General features: G+C 41.2%; 1 pseudogene; it reads left to right on the forward strand.

Moving 5' to 3' along the window:
- The first annotated feature begins 6809 nt into the window (after positions 1-6809).
- LOC112621579 lies at positions 6810-8700 on the forward strand (annotated as a pseudogene).
- Positions 8701-10778: the final 2078 nt, after the last annotated feature.

Genomic DNA, 10778 nt, shown 5'->3' on the forward strand with positions numbered 1-10778 from the left:
AGCTTACCATCAATGATAATTCAATTTCAATCAAATCAAAGAGAAGGTGCCATGCTAGGTGCTGAGCTTGTATAGAAATATGAACAAGACTGTATGCTCACCCACACAAGCTGTTTAAGATGATGAAGCTGGGTGAAAGATGAAAGATAATAACTATAATATTTTATGAGATTATAATATAATAACATTATGGAGAGGATTTTCAAGCCAACTTCTCCCAGAAGTCTAAGTGAGAAGAAGAGCTCTACTTCTCACCTGTTCAAATCCTTCCTATCCCTCAAGGGCAGCTTTAATCCCACATCTGGTTTAGACTCTCCAAAACTTTCCAGCCCGTTGTTGTTTATATCACAGATGTGAGGCCATTACAAACACCTCTTGATTTTGGGTTATAAAAACAGGTAAGGAGTATATTTTACTCTGAGGGAGAAGACAGCATAGTATTCAGAGGCAACAGAACACAGTGGCCAAGAGAACAGATTTCAGGGCCAGCTGACTTTGCTACAAATCCTAGGATCACCACTGGGGAACACTGGAAAAGTTAATCTTTCTAAGCCTCGGTTTCCCCATCTTCAAAATGGAAACATTAATAGTCCCTACCTCGTGGAATTGTGAGAATCAAATGAGGCAGCAACTGTACTTAAAATACTAGGGGACAAACTGGGCACGGTGGCTCACATCTGTAATCCCAGCACTTTGGGAGGCTGAAGTAGGCAGATCACTTGAGGTCAGGAGTTCAAGACCAGCCTAGCTAATATGGTGAAACCCCATCTCTACTAAAAATAACAAAAATTATCTGGGCGTGGTGGTGCACACTTGTAATCCCAGTTACTTAGGTGGCTGAGGCAGGAGAATCACTTGAACCCGAGAGGCAGAGTCTGCAGTGAGCTGTGATCGTGCCATTGCACTCCAGCCTGGGCAACAGAACAAGGCTCCGTCTAAAAAAATAAAAAATAAAAAACACTAGGGGGCACAGTCAACCACTGTGGCACATGCCTGTAATCCCACTTACTTGGAAGGCCAAGGTGGGAAGATCAGCTTAGCCCAGGAGTTTGAGTCCAGCCTGAGCAGCACAGCAAGACCCCATCTCTAAAGAAAAAAATGAGGGAGGGGGGAATAAATATTAGACATATAAATGTTTGTTGGTTATGACTAATGTTCATCCATACATTCCACAAATGTTCCTTAGGTGCCTTTTCTCTGCAAGATGCTGTTCTGGGCACAAGATCCCAACAGTGGATAAAACAGACAAAGTTCCAGACCTCACGGAGTCTCCATTCATATGTCAACTGGAAAACAAGCTCTATGGGGAAAGAAAGCATATAAAATATCATTTTGTATTTCCTATGGTGCTTTACACAAAATAGACAACAAGAGTCTGTGAAGGAATTCTAAGTGGAAGAAGGAAGACGTGCTTGGAAAATCTTGCACTCCTGAGCAAAGACAAAAATTATGTGAACAAACCATCTGTATTCTATGAAGGTCTTCTAGAATCTAGTCCTTTAGTATTTCATAAAATTCAACTCCTTGGTAATTTAAAATAGAATGGATTACACAAAGTTTCCACTGCACCATGCCATGCTTTGCTCACATGGCGGAGGAGTGCATGGCATGAAAAACATTTCTGGATTGTGACGCTCAGCCAGATGAGCTCAGGTTACTTGTGTTTCATGGCCTTTCAGTCTGGAGCTTGACTACCAGTTGGAAGCCTTGGATTGACTCCTTGATCTTAGAGCTACAGGAGGTTAGCCATGTGGCCAGAATGACTGCAGGAGGCCAGGGAGGCTCAGGGATGCCTAGCTAAGGAGTTTCACTTCTTTAAGACTTGTGTTACTATTAAAACACATTCCTCTAGGACAGTTAGTAATTTGGGCTATTAACAGTTATTCAGTCTTCACAGAAATAAGGACCAGATATATTCTCTTTTTTTAAAAAAAGAACTTTGGCCAGGCATGGTGGTTCACACCTGTAATCCCAGCACTTTGGGAGGCCAAGGCGGGCAGATCACTTGAGGTCAGGAGTTCGAGACCAGCCTGACCAACATAGTGAAATCCCGTCTCTAGTTAAAAAACAAACAAGAAAAATTAGCCAGGCATTGTGACACATGCCTATAGTCCCAGCTACCTAGGAGGCTGAGACAGGAGAATAGCTTGAACCCAGGAGATAGAGGTTGCAGTGAGCTGAGATAGCGCCACTGCACTCCAGCCTGGGTGACAGAGTGAGACTCTGTCTCAAAAAAAAAAAAAAGAAATTCAGCCTAATAATAAAAATAGTTTTGTTCATTGTAGGCAAACTGGAAGCTATAACTTTAGCTACATCCACAGTCTTAAGAGCAAGTTTTTGGAATTGTAGAATAACTTAGAGGTAGCCTGAAAAAACACTGGCCTCGGAAGTCAAGAGACCTGAGTTCTAGTTTTGACTAAGTAAGCTGACTGAACTTAAACAACAGAAATAATTCTCAAGCCCCAGTTCCCACATCTGTAAAATGAGAGTTCTTAGGTGCCCCCACCATCATTTTTTTTAGTACTTATGAAATAATTATCCATCATATACCCACCTCTTTCATACAATATTTAGAACAATGACCTTGTATGATAGTGTCTTAGTGTGTTTTGTGCTAGTACAACAAAATACTTGAAACTGGGTAATTTATAAAGAAGAGAATTTTATGTTCTCACAGTTCTAGGGATTGGGAAGTCCAAGATCAAGGCACCAACATTTGGTGTCTGACGAGGGCTTTTTTGCTGTGTCCTTATATGGGGGACGTCAGACGGTCAAGAGAGACTAACTCCCTCCATCAAGTCCTAGTTTGATAGCATTAATCTATTTATAAGGGCAGAGCCCTCACGACCTAAACACCTCCCAAAGAGACTCACCTTTCAGCACTGCTGCACTGGAGATTAAGTTTTTAATACACGAATTTGGGGGAACACATTGAGACCATAGCAGATAGTTACATTTGGCATTGAGGAGATTAAAGCTCAAAGAAGCTCACTTATTTACCCAAGGCCATAGGCTATGGGGCAAAGGTGCGATTTAAGGTTATCTGCCAACTAAATAACATCCTCTTCCTCCCAAAGCGCAGCTGGCTTTAATTTGCTAGTATATGAAATACCTCTGAGTTTGAAAAGAAAGAATGACTCTGACAAAAAAAAAATCTCATTGCCTACTTGACCCTTTTGCTTAAGATTCACTCCACTCTGTTACTTACCTAGTGTGTAGGGCAATTTCTTTATGTTTACATTTCTGCCGTGAATAGTTTACAAAGTTAAGTCTTACCTGGAGAGGGTATCTGAGTTTCATGGAATGGATATTCAGAAGATTTGCTCTCAAATAACAGGGATCTTTATCTTCTTTCCACTTGTGTTTCAATGACTGTGAAGAAGTGTAATCAGAAAGTAAGATGGCATGCAGATCTAACTTACCCATAACAAACTCTCAAAGACTGTCAGGCATATCATTCATTATACCCTAGCAAAAAGAAGTTGTCCACCCATTCCCCTCACTGAAGGGCAGCCTTCTTAATGAACATCTTTAATTGGATTAGGAGTAAAGACCTGTCTGTCCCATCACCAGCCAATCCATAAACTAGTGATTGGGCTAAAATGTGACCTGGCCAATAAGTCTGTGCTCAAACAGGCCAGAATGCCTGTTTCAAGAGCCTGAATTGTGAAATACAGAAAACACAAGCCCTTTGGTGGACAGGGGAGTACAGAGAAGATAACAGATGCATAGTGTCTTCACATTAACACTGGGCGCTCGGAGTGAAATTAATGGACTTCTACTTCTGAGGATCCCAAACTTGTGTTGTGTTCCAAATGACTTCCCCTAGAAATTGTTCTATTACAAATCCTGTTCTTGGATTTCTAAGAGATAATCTTTCTCAAATATAAATATAAATATATATATGTGTGTGTGTGTGTACCTAAACATATATATCATACTGATACATTAAAATTCTTTTAATTGTTGGAATTGGTGACTATTCTTTAAAAGTAAAAGAGCTGAATAAACCTCTGTACAACTATTTTGTTAAACTATATACTGTAATTCTACTCTGTCAAATAACACTGAAATTAGTAGGGATTTGGCACCTGGTCTGCCAGTTCCAAGGCCTGCTTTATAATTGCTGCATTATACCACCTGAAATTATTTTTGCTACTCCAACTGGCTCAATTATACTCATTTAGATCAGAAGAAATCAGTAGGACTTTCCAGTAAGAGATATCTAGTACCTGACTTACCTCTCATCTTAAAGACTACCATTTTCTAAGACCAATTCCATATTCTCTGGGGGGGTGAATTTTAAGCATTTGGTTTTAATCCATCTGTAACTTCTATACCACGAAGAAGCTGAAATCTTTTAAGTATGATGAAACTATATGTAAAGATATGTGGTATTGATTATTTATAAAAGCAATGACTGCTCTTCCAGTAGGGCAAACAAGCTTCTTCTCTTTAGAGGCTTCTTTGCTCACCTAATGAAGACTGGCCAGTAAAGTTGAGCCAGAGGGTGTCTAACCTTTGACCTATTGAAGGCACTCAGCCTTGTTGTTTTTGCTTCCATCAGCAGTAATGAGTTCTGCATGCCTTAGAAAAGAACAAAGCACTTGGTTATTTCCCAGATTTTCACTCTCAATGTTCCTACCCCATCTAGCTCATCTGATGCTTGGAGGAATCCTTCTTCACACATTTAAATTTAATGTTAGCATTTCCTTCATTGACTCATTAACTGCCCTCTGGTGCAGGTTAACCAATGACCCTAAAAGAGGTCTCCAGTTTCTCTGCAAGGCTGATGAGCAATTCTCACCCTGCACTTCAGCCAACAAAAATGTTGTGCCATTTTACAAGCAGCAGAAATCCCAGAAGGCCACACAGTTCCATGGCCTGATATATGCAGAAGAATAATAAAAATTTTATGGCTCTGGGGAAACCAATCAATCCCAGGAGTGCCCCAAGGCAGGTAAAGCTGGTGTGTCCTCACTCAGCCTCCTGCCTTGACAACTTTACCCGAGAACACTTAGACTTGCAGGGCATGGTCTGTAAAACATAAAAACAGCCCTGGATTTGAGATAAACATATGCACCAGATTCTGCCTATATGCATTCATAGCTAACTGTATCTTATCTTAGAAATCAGGGCAATTGTTTATTTGAAGCATGAAACCTAAGTTAATGAATGGGATATTTTCGTATTCTTGCAAAGCCAAGAAATATACATTCTACTGCCCACTGGGAAAAAAACAGGATATTTGCCAATGGAAGTCCAGTTAGGATATTAGCCTCTGATAGCAGCTGACTTCCATCTTATCCAAGTGCTCTTTCAAAAGTTTTCCCTACTTTCTGATAACTTTTGTCTCTTTTTCCTTTCTTTCTTTTTTTTTTTTTTTTTTTTTTTTTTTTGAGACAGGGTCTCACTCTGTCTCCCAGGCTGAAGTGCAGTGGCGTGAGCATGGCTCAATCAATCCTCCCACCTCACCTCCCGAGTAGCTGGGACTACAGGCACGCACCACCACACCCGGCTAATTTTTTTGTGTTTTTTTGTAGAGACGGAGTTTTGCCATGTTACCCAGGCTGGTCTCAAATTCCTGGGCTCAAGCAATCCACCTGGCCCTGATAACCTTTCTGTATATATATATATATACATATATCAAAATGATAAATGTACATGGATTTTTCAGGAAGTGGGGAAACTTTTCAGAGGTTACTATTTCACTAAAACCCCATAAGTGGTCAATACTTACATCAATTAGTAGACGCAGCCCCTAGATGAGTGTGGCAGCCTCTACAAAATAAAGTAAAAAACTGGTGATGGGTTGGGGGAGGGATGATCCAAGTAATTTAAAGAGAAATCCTTCCACTAATAATCATTTATGACACTTATTTACTTATTGAAATTATAAAGTTTGTATAAACTTTCTGTTTTTCTTTTTCTTTTCTTTTTTTCTTTTTTGGAGACAAACTCTTGCTCTATCTCCCAGGCTGGAGTGCAGTGGCTCAATCTCAGCTCACTGCAACCTTCTGTCTCCTGGGCTCAAGTAATACTCCTACCTCAGCCTCCCAAGTAGCTGGGATTGCAGGCATGCACTACCACACCCAGCTCATTTTTGCACTTTTAGTAGAGACAGGGTTTTGTTGCGTTGGCCAGGCTGGTCTCGAACTGCTCGCCTCTAGCCTCACCCACCTCAACCTCCCAAAGTACTGGGATTACAGGTGCAAACCACTATGCCCAGAACACATTTTCTTAATATATATTTTTTCATGCTGAGTGTCAAACCATGAGCCTCATGTCCTAGGTGATATTTAGTATTCCCAAAATGGTATAGAGTGCGCAGAAGGCTTTTGTCTTTTACCAAACACACATCACTTTGCTTTTGCATATATATATATATACACACACACACACACACACCTAATATACACATATATGGTTTTTTCCCACACTGAACTCTAAGTGATCGCCATGCAAAGCATAATTGCTTTCGGATCTTGTTTAGTTTCCTAAGAAGGAAGTTTCCTTCTAGGAAGCTGCACTGGCTAGATGCCTTCATGAAACACTAACAGGATTTCAAAAGAAATTTGTTTCTTCGGAAAGAGAAAGAGGTGTCCATGAAACCTTTGTGAGAAGACAAAAACACTTAAGTGATTAAAAACTACTCATGGTCTGCAGGTAAAAAGGCATATGTATCCCAAATGCTGAAACCATCGTACTTCTTCTATTCACACCCCTAAACCGTGCAGAAGTTTGCCGGGAGGTGAGGACTCCAACAGCTGTGGAGAAACGTTTCTCTTTCCTCTCAGCTTGCACACATCATGGCGGTTGCTGCCCAGCAGCCTCCTCAGCCTGGCGGCGGGAAGCGCAGAGGCAAGGCTCAGTATGTGCTGGCCAAGTGGGCTCGGCGCTGCGACTCTGGCGGACCCAGTCAGCTATAGCCCAGGTTATGGGGCATCCTCATCACCTGCAACATGAACCAGCCCAAGTGTGTAGAGGAGGCCTACACCCTACTCAACGAATATGGCGACAACACGTATAGGCTGGAAAAGTTTACAGACAAGGATCAGAAGCCCCCTGGAAGTGAGGGAGAAGATGATGATGTGGAGGCTGCCTTGAAGAAAGAAGTTGGTGACATGAAGGCATCTACAGAGATAAGCCTAAGAAGATTCCAGTTAGTGGAAAGTGGAGCAAATAACATTGTCTTCATCAGGACACTCAGGATAGAACCTGATAAATTGGTGCATCATATTCTCCAGGATGTGTACAAAACCAAGAAGACTCAAGTTATTCTACGAATGTTACCCATCTCAGGCACATGCAAGGCTTTTTTAGAGGATATGAAAAAATATGCAGAAACATTTTTGGAACCCTAGTTTAAAGCTCCAAGCAAAGGGACGTTTCAGATTGTGTACAAATCTCAAAATAGCAGTCATGAGAGGTGAACCCAGCCGGACTTCCTGGGTCCAGTGGGGACTTGGAGAACCAGTCGGTCTTACAAGGGGATTGTAAAATGCACCAATCAGTGCTCTGTAGCTAGCAAGAGGTTTGTAAAATGAACCAATCAACACTCTGTAAAAATGCACCAATCAATGCTCTGTAGCTAGCAAGAGGTGTGTAAAATGGACCAGTCAGCAGGATTCTAAAAGTAACCAATCATTGTGAGGATTGAGAAAAGGGCATTCTGATAGGACAGAAACAGGACATGGGAGGGGACAAATAAGGGAATAAAAGTTGGCTACCCCAGCCAGCAGTGGCAACCCACTTGGTCCCCTCACATGCTGTGGAAGCTTTGTTCTTTCACTCTTCACAATAAAATCTTGCTGCTGCTCACTCTTTGGGTCCATGCCACCTTTAAGGGCTGTAACACTCACCAGGAAGGCCCGTGGCTTCATTCTTGAAGTCAGTGAGATCACGAACCCACCAGAAGGAACCAACTCCGGACACAGTCACATGAATAGAGAAGTTATCAAAGAATTGGGAGGAATAGTGTGTACCCTCAATTCAGAAAATAAACTGGATCTCACCAATCCACAGTACATGGTGGTAGTAGAAATCATCAAAGCTGTCTGTTGCCTGAGTGTCGTGAAAGATTACATATTTAGAAAATACAATTTCCGGTTGGGCGCAGTGGCTCATGCCTGTAATCCCAACACTTTGGGAGGCCAAGGACGTGGGCAGATCACGAGGACAAGAGATCAAGACCATCCTGGCCAACACGGTGAAACCCCATCTCCACTAAAAATTAAAAAATTAGCTGGGCATGGTGGTGCGGGCCTGTAGTCTTAGCTACCTGGGAGGAGGCTGAGGCAGGAGAATCGCTTGAACCCGGGGGGCTTAGGTTGCAGTGAGCTGAGGTGGGAGATGGTGCCATTGCACTCCAGCCTGGCAACAGAGCATTCAAAAAAAAAAAAAAAAAAAGAAAGAAAAAGAAAATTCAGTCTCCAGGAGGTGATAAAGAGCTCTAAGGATCCATCACAGCTTAACTCAGAGCAGGGAAATGGGAAAGAAGGTAAACTGGAAGCTGCTGACAAATCAGATCGAAACAACACAGCAGAAGGGAAAAATAACCAGCAGGTACTAGAGAATACTGAGGTGCTGGGGCAGACGAAACCGTCTAATCCGCAGGTGGTAAATGAGGGAGGAGCCAAACCTGAACTTGCAAGTCAAGCCACAAAAGGGTCCAAATCAAATGAAAATGATCTCCCATAGGAGGCCATTTGGTGCTGGAGGTGGGTTTCTCAACTGGGGCTCTATGAGATGTTGCTGAGGTTCCACCTTGAATTGTGACTAAAAACAGTTTTTTATTTGTGTGCTGCATTATGCTGTTCTCACAGTAGTGAACAATGATTGCATAGCCCTGTTAATCGTTTTGTTAGGGATCTTTCAGCCCTTATGAAATTATGTAGAGGCAGACCCATGTGCCACACTATTGCAAAGAGGGAAGAATGGGAGGGGAGGGGGATGCTGGCCTCTCCCAGGCTCCTCTTATGCAGTGCCAGCTGACTTACTGTAGTGAACTGACTGTAAAGTAGAAAATCAGAGGGGAGTTTTCATTCGAAGGAAGGAGTTTTTACATGCCACAGGTCAGCTGTCCCCCTGCCACTTTGTTGTAAACATTGCAAGAATGTGGAACATGTAGGTTAGAAGTGAATTGTTTGGTGAAGTTTTTGTACTTTTGTGATTTTCTTGTTTGGCTACGTCTGTTTTTATATTTTATTAACATTTGTGTGTAACAAAGCTGACAGTTCAGTGCTGCAATTTGGGAAGGCAAGATGTGAGAAAGAAGAGAACCATTTTAGGCACAGAGCTACAGACATTTCTGAAAAGGTTGGTGATGAAGAATTTTGGTCTTCTGAGTATACTTCAGTATTCTAGTGCAACAAGGGAGACAAAGAAACTCTGTCTTTATAATGAAAGCTAGTCCTCCAGGGTTTTATATGAACTCAGTCCAAGCTGTCCTATCCCATTGTGCATAGTCTGTGGCATGCAACTTACAAAACTAGAAATTGTAACTATAAGTCACAGCCACTTGACAAGAAAGAATATTCATTATTTTCAAATTGCTTTTGGACTATCAAAACAGTAAGGCTTTTGTTCAAAAATCACATTTAGTCAAAAGGTTTAGGAAGCGAATTATCTAGTAGCAGAACTTATCTCAGGAAAGGAAAATATGCATACTTGATGAGAATCTAATAACATTACAATGCTGGGGCAGGATGCAGTACAAGATTGAAAAGACTTTATTCTCAATAAGTCTTGAGAATAAAAGACTTTATTCTCAATAAGTCTTGAGAATAAAAGACTTTATTCTCAATAAGTCTGATATCTCAAATGATGCTAAAAAGGTTTTGCATCATTAACTGAAAAGCAGCAGCTTCTCTATCCAGGATGATGAGTCAACAGGTTTCACAAATATTTGTCATGCTGTAGCATTTGTAAGATTTGTAAATGATGAAATTCAAAGAAAACTTCTTCTATTTCTAGGCTACCAAAACAAAGGCCAATATATAATGTTGTGACATCCTATTTGGTAACTAGAGGTCTGTTATCTACACTCCTGGTGCCCCATCAGTGGTTGTCTCCGGAAGTAATTTTGCGTCATTAAAAAAAAAAAAAAGAAAGAAATCCTGATGTTGACGTTATAGCACACTGCTTTCTTCAGAGAGATGCTGATATCAAAAAACTGGAAGATACAGTGACGTTCTGAATAATGCTACAAAACTGGTTACCTGTATCAAAGACCCCCATTTATGCAAAAATGTTAAGAAAATTAAAACACCCAAAACAAAAACCTGGACAAACAGCACATAAACCTCCTGCACCATACAGACATCCAGTGACTTATCAGAGGGAGTTCTCTACAGGACATTTGAGTTGAAAGGTGAATTGCCAAGTACTTACAAGAAAACAGCCAGCTTTTGCTGAGTGCTTTGGAAATGAAAAATGGCTACAGAAACTAGCCTATTTAGCAGATGATTTTCATCACATGAACAAATGAACAAGTCTCTGAAAGGTTCTGGGGAAAAAATTTTTTCTTAAAGTGACAAGAGTCTTAGATCTAAAAGGAAACTGATTTGCTACCTTGCCGGGGGATTCTTGAAATGTTTCTGCAGCCACTTGGACTTGAAAATGAAGAGTACAACTCTCAAATCTTTCTAGAACCCACCTGGAGGAACCACAAAACCCAATTAAGTAGTATTTTCTCTCCTTTTCCCAGCACTAGTATATGACTGTATGGGGAACCCCTTCTGCAAACCTGCTCAGCTTGAAATTTTGTCTCCGAAAGA

This window comes from Theropithecus gelada, chromosome 3, assembly GCF_003255815.1.
Source record: "Theropithecus gelada isolate Dixy chromosome 3, Tgel_1.0, whole genome shotgun sequence".
NCBI classification, from domain to species: Eukaryota; Metazoa; Chordata; class Mammalia; order Primates; family Cercopithecidae; genus Theropithecus; species Theropithecus gelada.